The sequence below is a fragment of the Rhinolophus sinicus genome, linkage group LG06 (genome assembly GCF_036562045.2).
Source record: "Rhinolophus sinicus isolate RSC01 linkage group LG06, ASM3656204v1, whole genome shotgun sequence".
Taxonomy (NCBI): domain Eukaryota; kingdom Metazoa; phylum Chordata; class Mammalia; order Chiroptera; family Rhinolophidae; genus Rhinolophus; species Rhinolophus sinicus.
Window position 1 is genome coordinate 159,601,913 of NC_133756.1, and position 19,530 is coordinate 159,621,442.

General features: G+C 46.7%; 1 protein-coding gene across 1 annotated transcript in view; it reads left to right on the top strand.

Annotated features, from left to right (window-relative positions):
* Positions 1–19,530, top strand: part of SLC22A11 (solute carrier family 22 member 11) — a 112,933-nt gene that overhangs the window by 8,176 nt on the left and 85,227 nt on the right. Inside the window, exon 2 of the mRNA XM_074336577.1 lies at positions 14,653–14,799. The gene's annotated coding sequence lies outside the window, so the exon portion shown is untranslated. The remainder of the gene's footprint in view (positions 1–14,652; positions 14,800–19,530) is intronic.

Here is a 19,530-nt window from a genome sequence, read left to right on the forward strand (position 1 = left end):
ACCAGATGGGGATCAGAGTTTTATTAAAATAATTCCCAAGAACAGGGCCTCCTGGTAAATCTCATTAGGAGATCCCACCTTAAGGCCAGAAAGAAGCTTTGCAGTTGCTTCTGCTCTTTTGTGGAGTTTTCTGTGACTAATGGTGCTGGTTCAGCTTTTGTCTTCATAAGTATTATTTTTCAAATGAGATATAATTCGCACGCCATAAAATTCATCCTCTTCACATACACAAGTAAGTAGTTTTACTTAGCAGAATGTTTTCAAGGTTTTTCTAGGTTGTAGCATGTATCAGCACTTCATTCCTCTTTATGGCTGAATAGTATTTCATTGCACGGATGTACCACCGTTTGTTTATCTACTCATTAGTTGATGGACATTTTGGGTTGTTTCCACTGTTTGACTATTATGAATAAAGCCGCTACGAACATTCTTGTACAAGTTTTTGTGTGTCTTATGTTTTCAGTTCTCTTGGGATATACCTATGAGTAGAATTGCTGGGTCATATGGTAATTCTATGTATAATTTTTTATAGAACTGTCAAACCGTTTTCTACAGCGGCAGAGCTTTTCCATTCCCACCAGCAGTATTATGAGGTTTCCACTTTCTCCACATCCTTGCCAATACTTGCTATTGCCTGCTTTTTGTTTTCTGAATTATAGCCACAGTAGTGGGAGGGAAGTGCTATCTTACCATGGTCTTGATTAGCATTTCCTTGTCGCATTTCATGTGCTTGTTGGCCATTTGCAGAGCCAAGGTGTTTGGCAGAGGATGGAGTTGTCATTAATTGAGAGGGGGAAGGTGGTGGGAGAGGAACTCAGTTTGACCTGTCAAGTGTGATGTACTTGTTTGACTGCCCAGCTGGCAGTTGGCTGTGAGTCAGGGGTGCAGAAGGAGGCTTGGGCTGAAGTGTAAACTTAGATGTCATCGGCATCTGGTGACATTTAAACCCACGAGGTGTAAGGAGTGCCAGGCACACCCCCAGCAGAGGCTGGGCCTGAGGAGTGAGGGAGGAAGAAAGCCAGGTGAGCAGTGACTGGCGGCCCAGGGGAGGGAGTGTATCAGGAAGGGAGAGTGAGCGCGGTGGTGGCTGCTGCTGGAGGTAAGTACACAGGGCTGACAATGGACTTGCTAATATAGAATCCAGGCGACCTTGACAAGAGCAGTTTTGCTTACAAGCCTGTCTGGAGTGGGTTTGCAAGAGAATGGGGGCGTAAGTGGAAAGAGGGTAGAAGCCACTCTTCAGAGGGACTTTGAGGGGTTTTCCTTCAAAGGAAAGGAGAGAAATAAGATGACGTTTGAAGGGGGAGTGAGAGCAAGAGTTTTTAAAATTTATGGTAGGAAAATGAAGAGCTTATGGGAACTGCTTGAACAGAAAGGAAAAACATCATGATGCAGGAGGAGGGGGAGACTTACCAGAAGGATGCCCTTGAGCCCCAGAGAGAGGGGAGGGGTTCCTGCAGCGGAGTCGGGGGGTGACTTGGGTAGCATCCAGGACCTCCTGTGAGGATCAGGAGAGAAGGCTGCCGGGTGGTTGGGCTGGTGGGTGCTGAGGAAGTTCTCGATGAAAGAGGAAGCAAGGACGCAGGTTGAGAGGGAGGTGGAGGAGGAGGGTAGGTAGGGTGTGTTGCCGTGGGGAAGGTATGAAGTAGCCTCTGGGGAGCAGGGAGGGTGCCCCACCGGTGTCCGCGATCTGCTTGCCAGGCAACACTAACAACCCACTTGAGGTTAGCCCAGGAATCCAGATTTAGAAAAGACACATTTGTCTAAAGCATAATTTACATTAACAAAAAACTCTGCCCACTGTAAAGTCAATTGTTTATATCTGTAAACTGAACCTTCTAATGCCTTCGAAAAGCCGTTGCAAACTTGCCCGTTCTAGAAGGACTTTGGGCTACATCTACCTAACCCAGGGTCTCTAATCTGAGGTCCATGGACTCCCTGGGGTCCTCAGATATATTTTCAAGATTCACACGATCTTTATAGGAGTTCTTTAGTGGAGGTTTCATGTCAGCAATAACCCAATTCTGGCCCACCCGGATGACCATGTGTGAAGGTACATTGCCATGTGGTTTCATGCTCTGTGTGTGTGTGTGTGTGTGTGTGTGTGTGTGTGTGTGTGTGAGCACATTGGTGTCTTAATAGTCCCAGCTAATGGGAACAGAACAGAGGCAGACTAATAAGAGACAGAGGTATTCAGACAGCAGTTCCAATGGAGAGCCATGGTGGGACAACCCATGAAACTTGCTATGCTACCACTGAGCAATGGGCCATTTCCTTTTAGCAAAATAACATCATTTTTATGTTAATTTAGTGCTGTTTGAATTTTGCTGGTCATTTGTTTTGTTTGTGTTTAATTTGTATATTCATTTTGGCTTACAGTTCTGTAAGAACGATAAACAGCTTTTGTGTTTGTCCATATGAAAAATAATTTGTTCAACAAGTCATGCTGGGAAAACTGGATATTCACACGCAAAAGAATGAAGTTGGACCCTTACCTTACACCACATGCAAAAATTAACTCAAAATGGACCAACGTAAGAGCTAAAACGATAAAATCCTTAGAAGGAAACATAGGGGAAAAGCTTCATGTCATTGGATTTGGCAATGATTTCTCGGATGTAACATCAAAAGCACAGGCAACTACCGTGTTTCCCCAAAAATAAGACCGGGTCTTATGTTAATTTTTGCTCCATTAGGGCTTATTTTCAGGAGATGTCTTATTTTTTCATGTACAATAATCTACATTTATTCAATTACAGTCATGTCATCTTCTTCTGGAACATTGTCATAACATGCTAAATGTGTCCACCTGGCTGAGATCTTAACTGGGGCTTATTTTTGGGGTAGGTCTTATTTTCGGGGAAACACGATAAAGAAAAAATAGATGAATTGGATACATCAGAATTAAAAACTGTCAACAGAGTGAAAAGGTAACAAATAAGATGGAAGAAAACATTTGTAAACCATAGCTCTGATAAGGGGGTACTATCCAGAATACACAAAGAATTCCTGGGTGGGCAGCCAGTTGGCTCAGGTGGTTAGAGTGCAGTGCTCGTAACACCAGGGTTGCTGGTTCGATTCCCATGTGGGCCAGTGAGCTGAGCACTCCACAACTAGATTGAAAAACAACGACTTGACTTGGAGCTGAGGGGTACTGTTCCCCAATATTCCCCAATAAAAATTAAAAAAAAAGAATCCCTACAACTCAACAACAACAAAAACAAACAACCCAATTAAAACATGGGCAAAGGACTTGGACTGACGTTTCTCTGAAGAAGACATACAAGTGGCTAGTAAGCACCTGAAAAGATGCTCAATATCACTAGTCATTAGGAAAATGCAAATCAAAACCACAATCAATTACCACTTCACACCCATTAGGGTGCCTATTATTAAAAGGAAAAAAACAACAACAGAAAATACCCCTGTTGGTGAGGATATGGAGAAATTGATTGGAACTCTTGTGCACTGCTGCTGTGAATGTAAAATGACGTAGCCGCTTTTAGTACCCAAAAGAATTGAAATCAGGGTCTCGAAGAGATATTTGCACACCCACATTTGGCTATTCACGGTAGCCAAAATGTGAAACAACCCAAATGTCCTTCAACAGATGAATGGATAAACAAATGTGGCATCTACACACAATGGACTATTACTCAGCCTTACAAAAGGGCGTTCTGATATGTGCTACAACATGAATTAACTTTGAAGACATTGTACTAAGTGAAATAAGCTAGTCACAAAAAGATAAATGCTGTATAATTTGACTTATAGGCAGTACCTAGAGTAGTTAGTTTCATAAAGATATAAAGTAGAATGGTAGTTTCCAGGGGCGAGGGGAGGAGGAAATGGGAACTCAATGTGTCATGGGGACAGAGTTTCGGTTTGGGAAGACGAAAAAGTTCTGGAGATGGTGGTGGTGATAGTTGGACAACAGTGTAGATATACTTAATTCCACTGGACTGTACACTTCAAAACAGTTAAAATGGTAAATTTAATGTTATATATTTTACCACAATAAAAAATTAAATGAACCCCGGGAGGGAGGGAGTTCATCAACGCTTCCCAAATCCTGGTGGTTCTGGTCTTAGGAGCCTGCCGCATGCGCCAGCCCCCTCCTCCTGGCTCTCTCTGTGCACACCCGCAGTTTGGGGGGACACTCGCTGCTCCACGTATCCCCTCTTCTGAGGGGAGACGTGCATCCATTGCCTCTGGAAAGAATGGGGTACAGGAACACCTGCGGCCTCTCTTTGTCCCTCCTTAGGTCAGGAGGAGACAGGACTCAGGTGACTGCTGAGGCTGGAAGGAAGGTCTGGAGCAGGGGGTCACCCGCCTCTTGTCTCTGTGTCTCTTAGCCCCCACTGTGCACAGGCTGCCCCTGTTCTCCTGTCCCCCATGGGGCAACCGCCGGGGGAATCCCTCATCAGGGGCCTGCAGGTGTCCAGGTCTCCCACCGGGGCCTTGACTGGCAAGTTTACTTCAGGGCGATGAGAATTTTCCAGTTTGGCCTTCCCAACAGTAAATCCAGCGCTAAATGTCCACAGAGGTTCTGTGTATGTGACCGAGTTGTTTCAGGCGCCTCGATCTCAGTGAGTAGTCCTGAGAGAGCCCCAGGCTTGTGGGAGCCCCGGTAAGGTGGTGCTGTGGTTCGTCATGCTGGCCAGGCGGGGGCTTGGGTCTCTGGGGGAGAACCGTAAAGGGGCAGCTTGTTCAAAGAAGGTCCTTGCTGAGGTGGGGATGGTTCTCCTGGTTCCCCTGGGCTCTCAGGTGCCCCCTCCTCCCCTGTGCCCTGCCTTTCAGATGACCCCCTTTCCACCTGGGACTTGGTCCCACTGAAAATCTCCTGCCACCACTGCTTCTTTCTGGTCAGAATCAGCACTACAAGAGCTACAGTTCACAGAGTATACACCAATGCTTGTGTGACTCCTTACTGATGAGCTTGTGACTTTAGGCAGATCACTAACCTACCTGGGCCTCAGTTCCATGTCCTGTAAAATGGGCACGTTAACACCCATCCTGCAGAGTTGTTGTGAGTTGGATCCTGCCTGACACCGTGTCGCATTCAGCCATCCACCCTTTCTTTCCTTGATTCGGCCTCCTTGTCTAGTGTGTCAGTTTAGCACTAGTTTACACCTTCAGATTTGCTGTGGACTTGACAACCACAGCAAGCTCGTTAGATTGCAGGTTTAAAAGTTTAATTAGGCTCCGGAGGGTAGAAGATTGTCCTAAGGGTCAAGTTCCCAAACCTCAGAGTGAGGACTCATGACGTCATTTTGGTCCCTAGAGACATTCTTCTTTAGCTACGTGGGAGGTTTCTGTGTTCCAGACTGTGAGGTTGCCAGAGAGCAAAGATTCCCAAGTCTCAGGAAGCTGTGGAGGGTAGTGTGACACCCACATCTGGGAGGCAAGAGACCACTGTGCGCTGGGCTGCTCCAACTCGCAGTGAGGAGCCAGGAGGCATTCTTACATATGGAGGGTTCTTACAGTCAGGATAGAACGCTCCGCAGATGGCACCCTATGAGGCATGGATGCAGTGTGGCTGTCAGCCAGCTTTTGCTGGGTTGTGCTGCAGAAACAACGACCACCAAAACAAAGGTTCGCTCTTGTTCATGGTGCAGGTTGCTCATGGTGGCTGCAGCCGTTCCATGTCCTCTTCATTCCAGGATTCAGGCTGAAGGATCAGCGAGGAAATCTCTGTGTTTGAGACAGAGGGAAAGAGTGATAGCAGGACCAAGAAAAGTCTCTAACGCCTCTGCTCAGAAGGACGCATATCACTTTGGTTCATACGTTATTGGTCGTGTGACCACGTCTGTCATTAGTGGGTGACTATTTGGTTGGCACAGAGCAGATGTTCAATAACTTTGTTGAATGAATGAATAAAGGAATTCTCTGGGCCTGGAAGGATTTAAGCAATTCCACTTGTATGTGTTGTCTATTACTACATGACAGGTTACTCACAAACTTAGTGGCTTAAGGCAACAACCAGCACTTATCTCACACAGTCTCAGTAGATCAGGAATTTGGGGGTGGCTCAGCTGGATGGTTTAGATTTGAGGTTTGTCCTCACATTGTAGGGGAGGGCTGCAGTCATCTACCAGTTTGACTGGCTGGAGGTTCTGCTTCCAAGACGGGTCACTAACATAGATAGTGAATTGGGACTGGCCGTTGGCAAGAGGTCTCAGTTCCTCACCATGTGGACTTATCCATGGGGCTGCTTGCGTGTCCTTATGACGCAGTGGCTGGATTCCCCCAGAGTGCGCCATCCAAGAGAGAGCAAGGCAGAGCTACAATGTCTTTTATGACCTAGACTCAGAAGTCACATGCCATCATTGCTACAATATTCTGTCAGTTATACAGGTACTCCTATTAATGTGGGAGGAAGTGTGAATCCCTCATATGGGGCATCTACTATAGTCTGCCCTCTGGTCCTTAGTAAATCATGTCCCTCCCACATGTGAGTACTCTTACCTCCTCCCAATGTCCCTAAAAGTCTCATATTATAGCTCAAAGACCAGAATCTCATAACCTAAATCAGGTACAGAAGAAGCTTCTTGGGTGAGATTCCTTAGGTTTTGCTCTTTGCGTACAGTTCCTCTTGATATGAAGATGTGAGAACTTAAGAGACGGTTATCTGTCACTATCAACCCACCCACTCGACATACAATGATGTGAGAAGCATAAGATAACCAAGCTAGACACTCCCAACTTCAAAAAGGAGGCATACAGGAGTATTTGGTCAATAGCAATGTTGAAATATGTCAGAACTTCCAATGTTAGGAGTCCGTCATTCAGACTTAAGGGCTAGAAATAAAAATCCATGGCTCTTGGCTCTGCCCTGTGGACTCTTGGCTTTGCCTTCTGAGTCATCTTTCCTTTTCCATGAAAGCTAACTTATGCCAGCAGTTGATTGATTTTCTCGGCCTTCTCTCTTCCTGCCTGTGAAGTTTGGGTGTCCAAAGACTTCCTTTCATTTTGTATTGTCTCTGTCAGTTCAAGCTGGTGGTGTTTCTGCCGATATAATTTCCCTAAAATCCTTTTGGCTCTCCTAACTGTTAGTTAGCTCCAACGAACAGTTGAAGCTCCTGGCTAGATATCAGAGGTGCTATGGGTCATTGACTTCTTTGTCCCCCAATATTCCTACCTTCCTTGAACATGCAAGCCCACTTCCTACTTAGGGCATTTGAATTTGCTTTTCTATCTGTCTATCTGCTCTTCTTCCAGATACCCTCGTGGCTTGCTCTCTCCCGATTAATTCAGATTGCCACTTAGATGTTAGCCCTATAGAGAGGCTGTCTGTGACGACTCTGTCTAAAATAGCCTTCTCAGTCTCTCTTTATGCCCTTACCCTGCTTTATTTTTCTTCACAGCACTTTTCACCACTTGACATTATATGATACATCTATGTATTTGTTTATTATCAGTCACCCCCATTACAGTGCAAGGTCAATTGGAAAGGGGCTTTGTCTGTTTTATTCACTGTTAAAATCCTACTGCCTGGAACAGTGCCTGGCATGAAATAGGTATCCAATAAATACTTGTTGAATGAACAGATGAAGTGGCCTCTGCAGAGACACCTAACATATAGGTAAATGAAGCCAGTTCTCAAAAAGCCAGCCTCTCTCACAGCCAGCCTCTCGTCACAGACAGCCTCTCTATAGGGCTAACATTTAAGTGGCAATCTGAATTAATCGGGAGAGAGTCTGAGGAGGAAGGTCATTAAAAATAACAGGTAACAGGGAGCCATACCAGATTTTGGAGCAGGGATGTGGATGGCAGTTCTCAGACTTAAAACAGGGTCTGCTCTGCTAAACTTGGCCTTTTGTTTTCCCAGAAGAGGTGAAACCTTGTGTGGGTCAGGGGATCTGAGACTTTTTCCTGAGGTGGGGAGTGAAGGGATATTTTCTTTTTAAAAATATCACACTGGTGCCCATTTGGTCCGTGGCTCAGCCTAAACAGGGTGTGTATACATGAAGAGCTTTCTGAGGTAGGAATTGGTCAGGTCAGGGATGGACGTGAAGCGCCAAGCTTTCTTTAGTCCCCCAATGGCCGGGCACATAGGTTGGGGCCACATAATTTGACAAAGACGTGCTTTTGTTTGGAAAGATGGAAGAAGGAAATGGTTGTGGCTGAAGATTCAAGAGCATGTATAGGGAGGAGGTGAGGGCAGAGACCTCAGAGCAGTCAGACCTGGTTAGACACTCGATGCTGCAAAACATGACCTGAGCTGATGAAAGGCTATTTATAGTTTTTATTTATTTCACTCAATGTGACTATTCATACATCTCACTGTGAAAATATTAATATGTTTGATTACAGGGCGCTGCCTCAGGCCCACTGGGGTTGTTACATAATACACAGTGTATACATCACATTACCTTTCTAAAATATGAAGATCTGATTTCTGCAATACATCTGGCCTCAGGGCTTTTGGAGAAAGTCTGTGGATTTACAAAAACACTAACCTCCCAGGTTTACTGTGAGGTACATGAGAAAACAGATATCAGGTGCCAAGCACAGGGAAAGGCTGCATAGGACGGTGGCCAGGCAGAGAGGTGACAGAGGAAAAATGAGATCAGTCTCAGAAAGAGACAGAAGCAAGAAGTTATTTCTCAATGAATGGATATTCTCCACTGGAAGCCAAGGGGGAAAGACCTGGTGCATTATTGGAAATGCAAACTCTTTCCAGCTGCAGCTAAGTCCCACTGGATCTCTGGCCTTTGAGGGCTATGGGGTGGGGTGGCTGCAGCGCAGAATCTGGGTACCAGGTGTGTTGCCCTCTGAAAGGAAACCTAATTAGTGTGGATATATGTTTTCATTTCTCTGGGGTATTTACCTAGGAGTGGAATTAGTGGATTATATGAGTTTGGTAGGCTCCAATTTCTCCAAAGCTTTGTCAACACTTGTTATTGTCTGTCTCTTTGATTATAGCCATCCTAGGGGGTGTGAAGTGATACCTTATGGTGATTTTATTAGCATTGCCCTTATGGCTAATGGTGCTGAGTATCCTTTCATATGTTTATTAGCCATTTGTATATTTTCTTTGGTGAAATATATTATACATTGAGAGCTTTTGCCCATTTTTCAATTGGGTTACTTGTCTTTTTATTATTAAGTTGTAAGAATTCTTTTTATATTCTGCATACCAGCCCTCTCAGATATATGATCTGCAAACATTTTCTCCCATTATGTGGATTATCTTTTTAGTAGCTTGATGGTGTCCTTTGAAGCTCAAAAGTTTTTAATTTCGATAATGTCTAATGTGTCTATTTTATTCTCCTGTCATTCGTACTTTTGTGTCATATCTAAGAAATCATTGCTTAATCCAAGGTCATGAAAATTTATGCTTCTGGTTTATCCTAACAGTTTACTAGTTTTAATTTTTACATTTAGATCTTTGATCCATTTTGAGTAATTTTTATATACGGTGTGAGGTAAGGGCCCAACATAATTCTTTTGCATGTGAATATCCAGTTTCCCCAGCACCATTTGTTGAAACAACTGTGATGGAAGGATGTCTTGTCCAGAGTGGGTTCCTGCCTTGTACCCTGAGCTACTGGGAGAGGCTCTGGCCACTGTCAACTATGAACAGGAATAAGCGGGTTGGAAAATAATGATCTTACTCGTTTTTATTTATCTTTCTGAAATGTATGTATACTCACATTTATTTCAATATTTAATATTAGAAGTGTTTTGGGTCTTTGTTTAGAAGTTGGTGATGTTTCTGTGACCAGAAATATGCTGTAGGAACTTAACTTTTGTTTATATCAATTAATCTATAGTCAAATTGGTTTTGTTATATGTCGTTTTGCTTAAGTTTTCAAGAAACTATTGATGGATGTTAATGAGGACTTACTATATTTTGTCAAAGATTTTTGTATTTGTATTCATGAGAGATATTGGTCTGTAGTTTCCTTGTGATGTTTTTGTATGGTTTTGGTATCAGGATAATGCTGGCCTCATGGGATGAATTTGTAAGTCTCTCCTCTTCTATGTTTTGGAAGAAATTGTGAAGAATTGGTATTAACTCTAAATGTTTGTTAGAATTAACCAATGAAGCCAATCTGAGCCTGGACTTTTCTTTGAAGATAGTTTTCTGATGACTAAGTCAGTGTCTTTACTTGTTGGTGGTGTATTTAGATTTTCTTTTTCTGCTAGAGTTAGTTTTGATAGTTTGTGTCTCTCTAGGAATTTGTCCATTTCACCTGAGTTATCTAATTTGTTGGTGTACCATTTATATTCATCTTTTTTGTTAGTTTCAGGTGTACAAAACAATATAGTGATTAGACATTCACACATCTCACAAAGTGATAACCCCAATAAGTCTACTACCCATCTGACACTGTACATAGTTATTACAATACCATTGACTATATTCCCTATACTGTGCTTTACATTCCGTGACTATATATTTTTTAAATTATAGTTGACATGCAGTTTTACTTTATATTAGTTTCAGGTGCATGGCATAGTATTTAGGCATTTATATAATTTATGAAGTAATTCCCCCCGATAAGCCTAGTACCCACCTGACACCATACATAGTTTCTACAATATTACTGACTATATTTCCCATACTGTATTTCACATCCCATGACTATTTTGTACCATTTATAGTCATTTTTAAGGGCACTTTGCATCTCGGATCGCAGATGGCTCCTTTCTTCTTGGAAAATCTTTCCTCTTGGTTTTCATGACATACTCTCTTAGTAGCCATGGGACGTGGGACAAGTCATTTAGCCTCCCTCGAATGCGGATGACCACAGGGCCTTCTCATTAAGTTCCGGTGAGGATCAGATGAGATGACGCCCGGGAAGTGTGGGGCATGGCACCTGGCACTTGGGAAGCCCTGAATACCTAATTATTGTCCTTACTCTCGAGCCTGGTCTTCCTTCATCTCTCTGATGACCTATGCCCCACGCCCAGGCTTAGCAGGTATACGTTAGGGCAGCGCTTCTCAACTGGGGGTGATTTTGCCTACTTGGGGACATTTGGCATTGTTTGGAGACATTTTTGATTGTCACAGTTGGGGGGATGCTAATGGCAACTAGCGGGTAGAGACCAGAGATGCTGTTAAACATCCTGCAATGCACAGTACAGCTCCCAGAAGCAAAGTATTATCTGGCCCCAAATGGTAACAGTGCTAAAGTCTCTATGGAAACAGCTCTACAGGAATATTGTGAAAAGAAATGAAAATACAGATAAGAAAAAAAAAAAGAGCCCTCTATAATACTGCCACATTGAAAGAACTTCAGCTAGGAAAGAATATTTTTTAAAACAAGAATGTTTCTATAATAGAATATTCTGGCTCTTTTGAATTTCCCCCCAGCTACATTGCCTCCCTGGTTATGTGACTTAATGCGTTTAGTGTCATTTCAGTGCCCAGAAGGTCTTGGTCAGTCTGTGGATGTGCCTCCCCTTCCTTCTTGAGGAGACGGGTAGGAAAATGCCCACTATCCATGGGATGGTCCTTAGTCGCTGGGTTTAGTCAGCTGAGGATGGGGCAGGACACCTGCTTTGTCATTCTCTGGGTGGCTTGATGTCTTCCCGTTGACCTCTGTGTTTGCCTGAGTGTGTGCACAGGTGTGTTCCCATGTCATCATCCAGCTGGAAGGTAGACAGGTATGCTAGAGACTCTATAACCTTGTTAATTATGGGACAGAAGAAAACTTGGGTTAATTTTAGTATATTCATTTGGGTTGAATTCTTTGATTACATAGTGGTGCTGGAGAGTTTGTCTGAGGCCAAGGGCTTCCCAGGCTGCATGTAGCCTTCCTGTGGCTGAACACACACGCCATTAGTCCCCTTTGTGCTGTCACACCTGAACCCATGTGCCTTCTTGGTTTTTTTTTTTTTTTTTTTACAGGACTTTGTTGGGGAACAGTGTGTACTTCCAGGATTTTTTCCAAGTCAAGTTGTTGTCCTTTCAATCTTAGTTGTGGAGGGCGCAGCTCAGCTCCAGGTCCAGTTGCCATTGTTAGTTGCAGGGGTCACAGCCCACCATCCCTTGTGGAATTGAGGAGTTGAGCTGGCAGCATTTGGCATTAGGAGCATGGAGCTCCAACCGCCTGAGCCACCGGGTTGGCCCCCCACGTGCCTTCTTTGTAAAGCTTCTTCTCTCATGTGCTCAGGTGAGACCCAGGGCTCAGATGACATCTCCCAGGGGATTCACTGGCCTGGGCTCTCCTTGGAAAGGAAGTGGATATAAGATTCAGACCTGCCTATGAGAAATGAAACTGACTTATAGTTGCTGTGCTTTGCTGCACATAAAACAAGCCATCAACCTTGGCCAGGAGAACAGGTGTTCAATATTTTCCTCCCTACCCTTTTACAGTTTGAGGATCTGAGAGGTCTGGGTCTTGGCCCAGCATCAGGCCTGCTCTTGGCTGGCTGATGAGGCTCAGAGAAGCAGGAGTCTCCCAGAGGTGCTCAGTGGGGCGGAGCCTAGGCTCCCCATCCCCAGGCCAGCCATCTTCCCTCTGCACGCCTTTCCCTCCCAGGAGGTCCGAGTCAGCTTATCTGACCCCATGGGGGGCGATATACTGATCTGAGAACTTGACCTTGAAATCCAAAGGGAATTTCAAAGACAGGCAGGTTCCAAACCTATGGAAGAGACATCTCTTGGGAGGGGTGGACCAGAAGGAAGGACCACACCTCTCTCTCTCTCTCTCTCTCTCTCTCTCTCTCTCTCTCTCTCTCTCTCTCGTTGGGGGTGGGGACCTGGTGTACATGTGGGCTTGTACATGCCATGTAGTTGACCTTCTTCTCTTTGTCTGCTTCAAACCTTCCTTGATGCTACATGTAGCCCACAGGTTCCACTTGATTCCGATGTCACCCTGCCCAAAGGGGACAGAATGCTGGGACAACACTTCTGAGGTGGGGGCCACTGTTCTTCAGGAGCTAAGCCCCCACTGTTCTTCAGGAGCTGAGCAGAGCCCCAACTTAACAATAGGAAGGCTGGAAGGACAGCTTGGAAACTGGGCCTCTGGCTCTGTGAAAGGTGACTTTGAAAGGCTGCATTTGTTCTTGATGAGGTCTGAGCAGCTGAGTTTACTGTGACAAATGATTCCAGTACGAGGCCATGCTGTCAGGAACAGTGGGGGATAAAAGGCTCCTTCCCAATGGTGCCCCTTTAAAATTTTTTTTAAATTATGAACTATTTCCAACACACACACACACACACACACACACACACACACACACGGAAAGGATTGTGCAGTAAAGCCCATATGTTCATCATCCACCTAAATTTGATAATTAGCAAGATGTTTACCACATTTGCTTTAACTACTCCTCTCCCCATCTCTTTTTCTTTTTCTTTCTGTTGAAATATTTAAAATAAAATCTCAATACAATGTGACTTCACTTCTATATGTTTCCCTAAACACACACACACACACACACACACTCTCTCTCTCTCTCTCTCTCTCTCTCTCTCTCTCTCACACTCTTTCTTATATAACCACAAAGCCATGATCACACCTAACAAAATAAATAATAACCCGTTGGGATCATCTCATACCCAGACCATAATCAGATTTCTCTGTTTGCCTCAAAAATGTCTTTTTATACTATGGTTGGTTTGTTGGAATCTGGATCCAGAAAAGGCCTGCTTGCGGGGTTTTGTCCTCAGGTCTCTTAAGGCCTTTCCAACCTAGGACCGGTCCCCGCGCTTCTCTTTTTAATTTAGTGCCACTGACTTGTTGTAGAAGCCTCGTCATTTCTCCTGAGGACCGTTCCACGTTCTGGACTCCGCCCGTTGCTTCCTCACAGTATTGCTTACCTCTTTCCCCTGCACTTCCTGCAAATGGACACTAGCCTTCGAGGTGCAGTTAGAATTAGGCTTAATTTTTCTTTTTACAAGAATACTCCATGGATGGTGCCAGGGCGTCCCATTGCACCGTATCAGGAGGAACACACAGTCAGCTGGTCCCTCTTGTAGTGACTCTAAAAATAATCTGTGGGTGCTGATGGTGACAGCCTGCCCCCTCCATGGTAAGGTTCCTCATTTGGTAGCTGGTCTCCACAGAGGTTCCTCCAACAAACCATGCCTCCCACTATTCGTGCCCTCATGTAGTCCCCGCCCCTTGAATCTGGACGTTCCTTAGAATATGATAGTGAGTGACACTGATTTCTGAGGCTAAGTCATAAGAAGCCTGTGGCTTCCCCTGTAGTCTTTCCGAACTCTCACTTTGGGGGAATCCAGGTGCCATGCAAGAAGTCTGACTCTCCCGAGACCACCATGCCGTGAGGAAGCCCAAGCTAGCCATGTGGAGGGGTCACATGATGAGAAAGAGATGCCCTCCCCTCCCCACTGTTCCCATCACTCAGCCAAGGCATCAGATATGAGAATGATGGATGGGGCTGATGGTTAGATGACTCCGGCCCCAGCTTCCATCTGATCCCAGCTGTCTGAGGGACCCCAAGTGAGATCTACCCAGTGAGCCTGGTTGACTCTGACTGTGGGACAGCATATGAAATTGCTTTTGTTAGCCACTGTGCTGGGGGTGGCTTGTTACTGGCTGAAGTGCCCATCAACTTTTCCTCTAAATGTATCAACCACTGGTGATCATTGACTGAATCGATTCTTTTATTAGAAGTTACAAAATGGTGCTTTTCTAATTCTATTATTCCTCCCACACTTATTTCCTTCAGCAACTAGGGTTCCTTAGTGACCCTGAAGAATGGACCCTACAGTGGTGACCTGGCCTGTCTTGGATTCATGGCCCAGATCAGTACAGGAGAGAGCGAAGAAGCCTGAAGAAGGGGAGCAGGGGACTTGGTTTCCAAGGAAACCACAAGGTAATCATCAGGCCCTCTGAGGATCATCCTTTCTTTGTCCTGATAAAAGCTATATGCTGTCATCTTCTAAGCTGGCAGATGCTTAAGCAGGTACCCAAATGGGTCCTAAGCGGAGAAGACAATGGGCTCAGAAAGATTGTGGGGGTGGCTGCTTCCTGGGCGCCATCTGGCTTCCTGTCATGCATGTCCCTCCCCTTCCTCTCAAAGACACACCCCTGACCCCAAATCTCCTCTAGGCTCAGGAAAGCCTAGTTTTGGGGAGAGGGCTATGCAGGAAATTGTCTTCCCTGGAGCTCTGAGGGACAGGATGTCTTTGCTCAGAGCCTGTCCGGGCCTTCCCCTGTGAGGATTCGAGATCCAAGTCCCTGCCTGGAGGGCCCTGCGGCAGAGAGATGGCAGGCCGGAGTCCGTAATCCTCCAGAAAGAAAACGAGCAATGACCCCGTGTCTGGTGATCAGACACAGAAATCTGAGGTGGTCCAGGAGCAAGCTCTGCCTGGGGCCATCAGAGCCACCATCTAATAAGCGCTTATTTCGTGCCAGGCACGACACAGGGCAGGCTTAGGGCTGTGGGTACTTGACCTCTGAAATCCTCACCAGAACTCCCGAAGGGGACGCTGTCTTCTATGCATTTTATAGATGTAGGAATGGAAGCCCAGCAATGTTTGGTCCCTCCTGTGTCCAAGGTCACCCAACACGTCCCCTGCTGTCTACCTGTAGAAGTAGCCCCAGATGGTCTGTGTTGCCAAGGTCCCTTTTGCTGGGCGACTGTCTGGGGATGGGCATAAGCTGGTGTTTTACTATTCACCTCTAACCGGTGTATTTGACGTTTGCAGTTGACCTATGGTACGTATAAAGGGCCTACTACTGTCCTACCCCAGGGCTCTGACTGGGGCTCCGACACACACCAGTGTGCTGGGGCAGGTGGGGACAAGGGCGCTGCATTCTGGCTGCTGTAGACCACGCACCTTCATGGAAGTGCAAGGCACAGTAACTGCCAGGCTGGCCTGAGGATGACATTTTCCTTGGCGCAGGACAGACTCCATCTGTTCTAGAATGGTATCCGACAGCATCCAGCTCAATGGATCCATAGAAGGAATGTCCCTAAACAAAATGTCACCAGAAAACATGGCTGAACACACATGAACATGTAAGCGGTGTTGCCTGAGCAAATTGGGCTCTCGTGGATGTGGGAGGGGACATCATCCCACAGTGACTGTGCCATCCAAGCTCTCTGATTAGAGGGCAGGGGTCCAGTGTGGCCCAGGGAGGCTCTTGTCCATATGGTCAGGTTCCCATGAGGGCAGGGTCAGCTCCGCTCTGGATGTGGGATCCTGGGCCTGCCAAGGGCTGTCTTCCCTTGGACTGTCTGTGCTGGCTCCCTGGGTGGTTCTTCCGCTTCCACAACCGTCCCATCCTCCACTCCCCATTACAGATGGAAGATAAAAATCTTCTGGTACCTTGAAATCTGCCACCTTATTCGTTTTTCTCTTCTGGGGAAGCTCAGTCCTAAAAGAGGCCTTACCAATGTGGGCAGGGGTGCTTTGGGGCCATTTTCACTTGTCCTTATATCTCTGCAAATGGCGTCCTTTTGGGAAGGACTGAGGGCTCAGGGAGCTCCATGGGTAGCCCTGGGTGGGTGAGGGACCACCAAGGGTGGTGTGCGAGGAGCTGGGTGTGAAGTGTCACCCCGGGCGTGTCCTCCTTGACGCTGGAGGTGGCACAGCCTGGGGGTTATGCTCAAGCAGGGGCCTACTCTGTGTGTGACCTTGGGCGAGGTACCTGCCTCTGTGAGTCTCAGTGTGTCACCTATAAAATGGGCGTAGTGGTTCTTCCCTCAGAAGATGAGATGCATGTGGTAACAGGCAAGAACCATATTTCACAATCTTAAGTTGGTGTCAACCCTGACAGGATTATTTACACCCAGTTAAGTCTGACTCCGGAGCGGGAGGGGAAAAGGTCCCCGCCATCAATGGGTTCTCTCCAAACCCTGCCACAGGGACCTTGCTCAGCTCCCAGTTTTGGGGACCCATCTCTGGTCTACACAATCACCATGGAGATGCCCTTTGCCATGCCCTATGGTCTCCTGGACTCCTGTGGTTTCTGTGGCCCCTGGGGTCAGGGTCCAGCGTCTCTATGGGTGCCACGGCCATCCCTTCCTTGGGTTCAGTGAGTCAGAGCCCAGGGAGCTCACTCCCCTGGGAACCTGGGGTGCTGCCCTTTCCTGGCTCTGGGGACCTTGGCTTTCCTCTCCCTGCCCCTCCAGGACTCCCAGCACAGTCTCCTCGTGATTGGGTTTTTCCAGAAAGAGACTATTTGGGAAAAACTTCAGCTCTGGCCCAATCACAATGGCCTCCCAGAGCAAGGCACAAATGCCTGGCTTTCTTCCTGGGCTTGGGAACCAGAAATACAGTAGAAGAATACCCAGCTGCCTCCATCTAGCAGCCATGCAATCGTGGGGGTGGTGTGGAAACTCCCCTCCTCTTCATGGACCCTTCCTGTCATCAGCCACCTACTGGTCACACCACCTCAGGGGCAGGAAACTTACTGATGCTTCCCCCAAACCCGGAAGAGCTCTGGGGGCTTTTGTCTGGGATAGTTCATCTCTTCCCCTTAATAAACCTGAGAAAGAGGGACCATTCTCATGCCCATTTCCAAGGTGAGGAAGCTAAGCCTCGAGTGCCTCACTTGTTCAAAATCTCGCGGCTTGTTTGTTAAACTGAATCAGGATTTACATTCAGGTCTTGGAACCTGTGTTCTCTTTTCTCCCCGACAAGGAAATCTTAGCATCACTGATTAATTAAGACCTTAGATTATAGTTTGATCACAAAGGTAATACGTACTTAAATACAGAGATTTTAGAAAATACACAGAAAAAGGAAAACATAAAAGTCACCGTTCCCCCATCCAGAGATAAAATGTGTATTCTTAGACCAGTGGTTCTCAAACTGGAGTGTACTTTAGCGTCACCTGGAAGGTGATCTCCTGGGCCCACCCCCGGAGTGTTTGATGCAGTAGGTCTGGGTGCGGCCCAGAACTTGCACTTGTAACAAGTTCCCAGGTGGGGCTGATGCTGCTCATCTGAGGACCCCACTGTGGGACACTGCTCTGATCAGGGTCCCCCCCACTTCGGCACTGTCGACACTGGTAATTCTCTGTGGGGGACCGCGTCCTGTGCACAGTAGGATGTTAGCAGCATCCCTGGGCTCCACCCACTAGAGGCCAGTAGTACCTCCCCCGCAGTGTGAAAACAGAAAATGTCTCCAGACATTGCCAGATGTCCCCTGGGGGCAAAATCGCCCCTAGTGAGAACCCCTGCTCTATTCTTGTTCACTGTGTCATTTATATTTGCAGAGAAAGGCCCCTTCCAACACACCACACAAAGTCTCTCTCTCTCTCTCTCTCTCTCTCTCTCTCTCTCTCTGTCTCACACACACACACACACACACACACACACACACACTCTTCCTTTTCATCAAGAATAATGTCAAACCATAAATACAGTTTTATAACTTGCTCTTTTTCACCTAACAACACATGCCCATTAACTCAGCAATTAGCCCTGCTGGCAGCAGAGAGAAATGGGTTTCTGCACAGATGACACGGGAAGCATTGCTTGGAGCCTACCTACCACGTGGCTCTGGACCAGGCAGCGGGCGGTGGAGGGAGGTTTGAGGTCCTCCATCTCAGCCCGTGGCAGGTACCAGAACCACTGACCTCGGGGGCCGTGTTAGGGTCGGATGTTGATGTCTTACAAAGCTGTCTGGCTTCCCAAAGGCCTGGGTGTAGCTTGTAAGAAAAATGAGCCACCAGATAACATGATCGTGAACTATGGCAGAGACAGGCAGGCATACCGGCCTCACACCTTCATCCTGCCTCAGTGGGTTTCAGAGATGGACCAAGACCCAGAACCTGCAGACCGTGACTGAGGGGTTCTGGCTGCCCTCTTACCTGGAAGTCACCCGCCATGGCTGTTGCTATTGTCCGGCATGTGGGCTGGCTGCTGGCCATGCAGCTATGATGAAGGCCCATGAGGTGGTTCTTGGGACCTTTATGGGATATCATTGTTTTGCTGCCCTTGGTTGTCCCTGAGGTCCTTCTGCCTGCCAGCCTCATGACTTCATTGTCCCCAAGCCAGGAATCAGCCACTGCCCACCAACACGCTAGGTGAGGCCTGCTCGAGGCGCTGCTGCGGGGAGCGGCAGGACACTGGCTGGGCAGGAGTGTTGGGAAGGGAATACTGGGAAGGTGAGAGGTGTCTCTGACTGCCTCTCCCAACATCTGCTCCTCCCTCCTTCCTCCTTCCTCCTGCCCTTGTTGCGAAGCTGCCAATGGTTTGGCTGGAATTGACCTTGCTCCCAGCTCTTGCGGTGGGCCCTAATTAGTTTAAATCGATGGGATGTTATCCCATCCTCTGATCCAGGGCATTTTCCTTGGTCTAGAGAAGAATGCTTGTCTCCCCAAGTGGTGTGCTGGAGCTAGTTAGAACTGGCTTGTGAGAATCTATTGTGTGTGTCTCTTACCAACTGTGTTGTCAAGTTGGTAGCTTGAAATTAGCCACGATGGGAGTATTTACACCAGAGAAATTGGCCAATGCTACAAATCACCCCCACCCCCAGAGATGGCTTACCAGCACAGCACTGATCCGTTCCCATTAGTTGTGATTAAGGAGCCAGGTAGCCCCAGATGCCACAGTGGACAGTCTATGACCATAGAGGAGCTGATGGCCAGA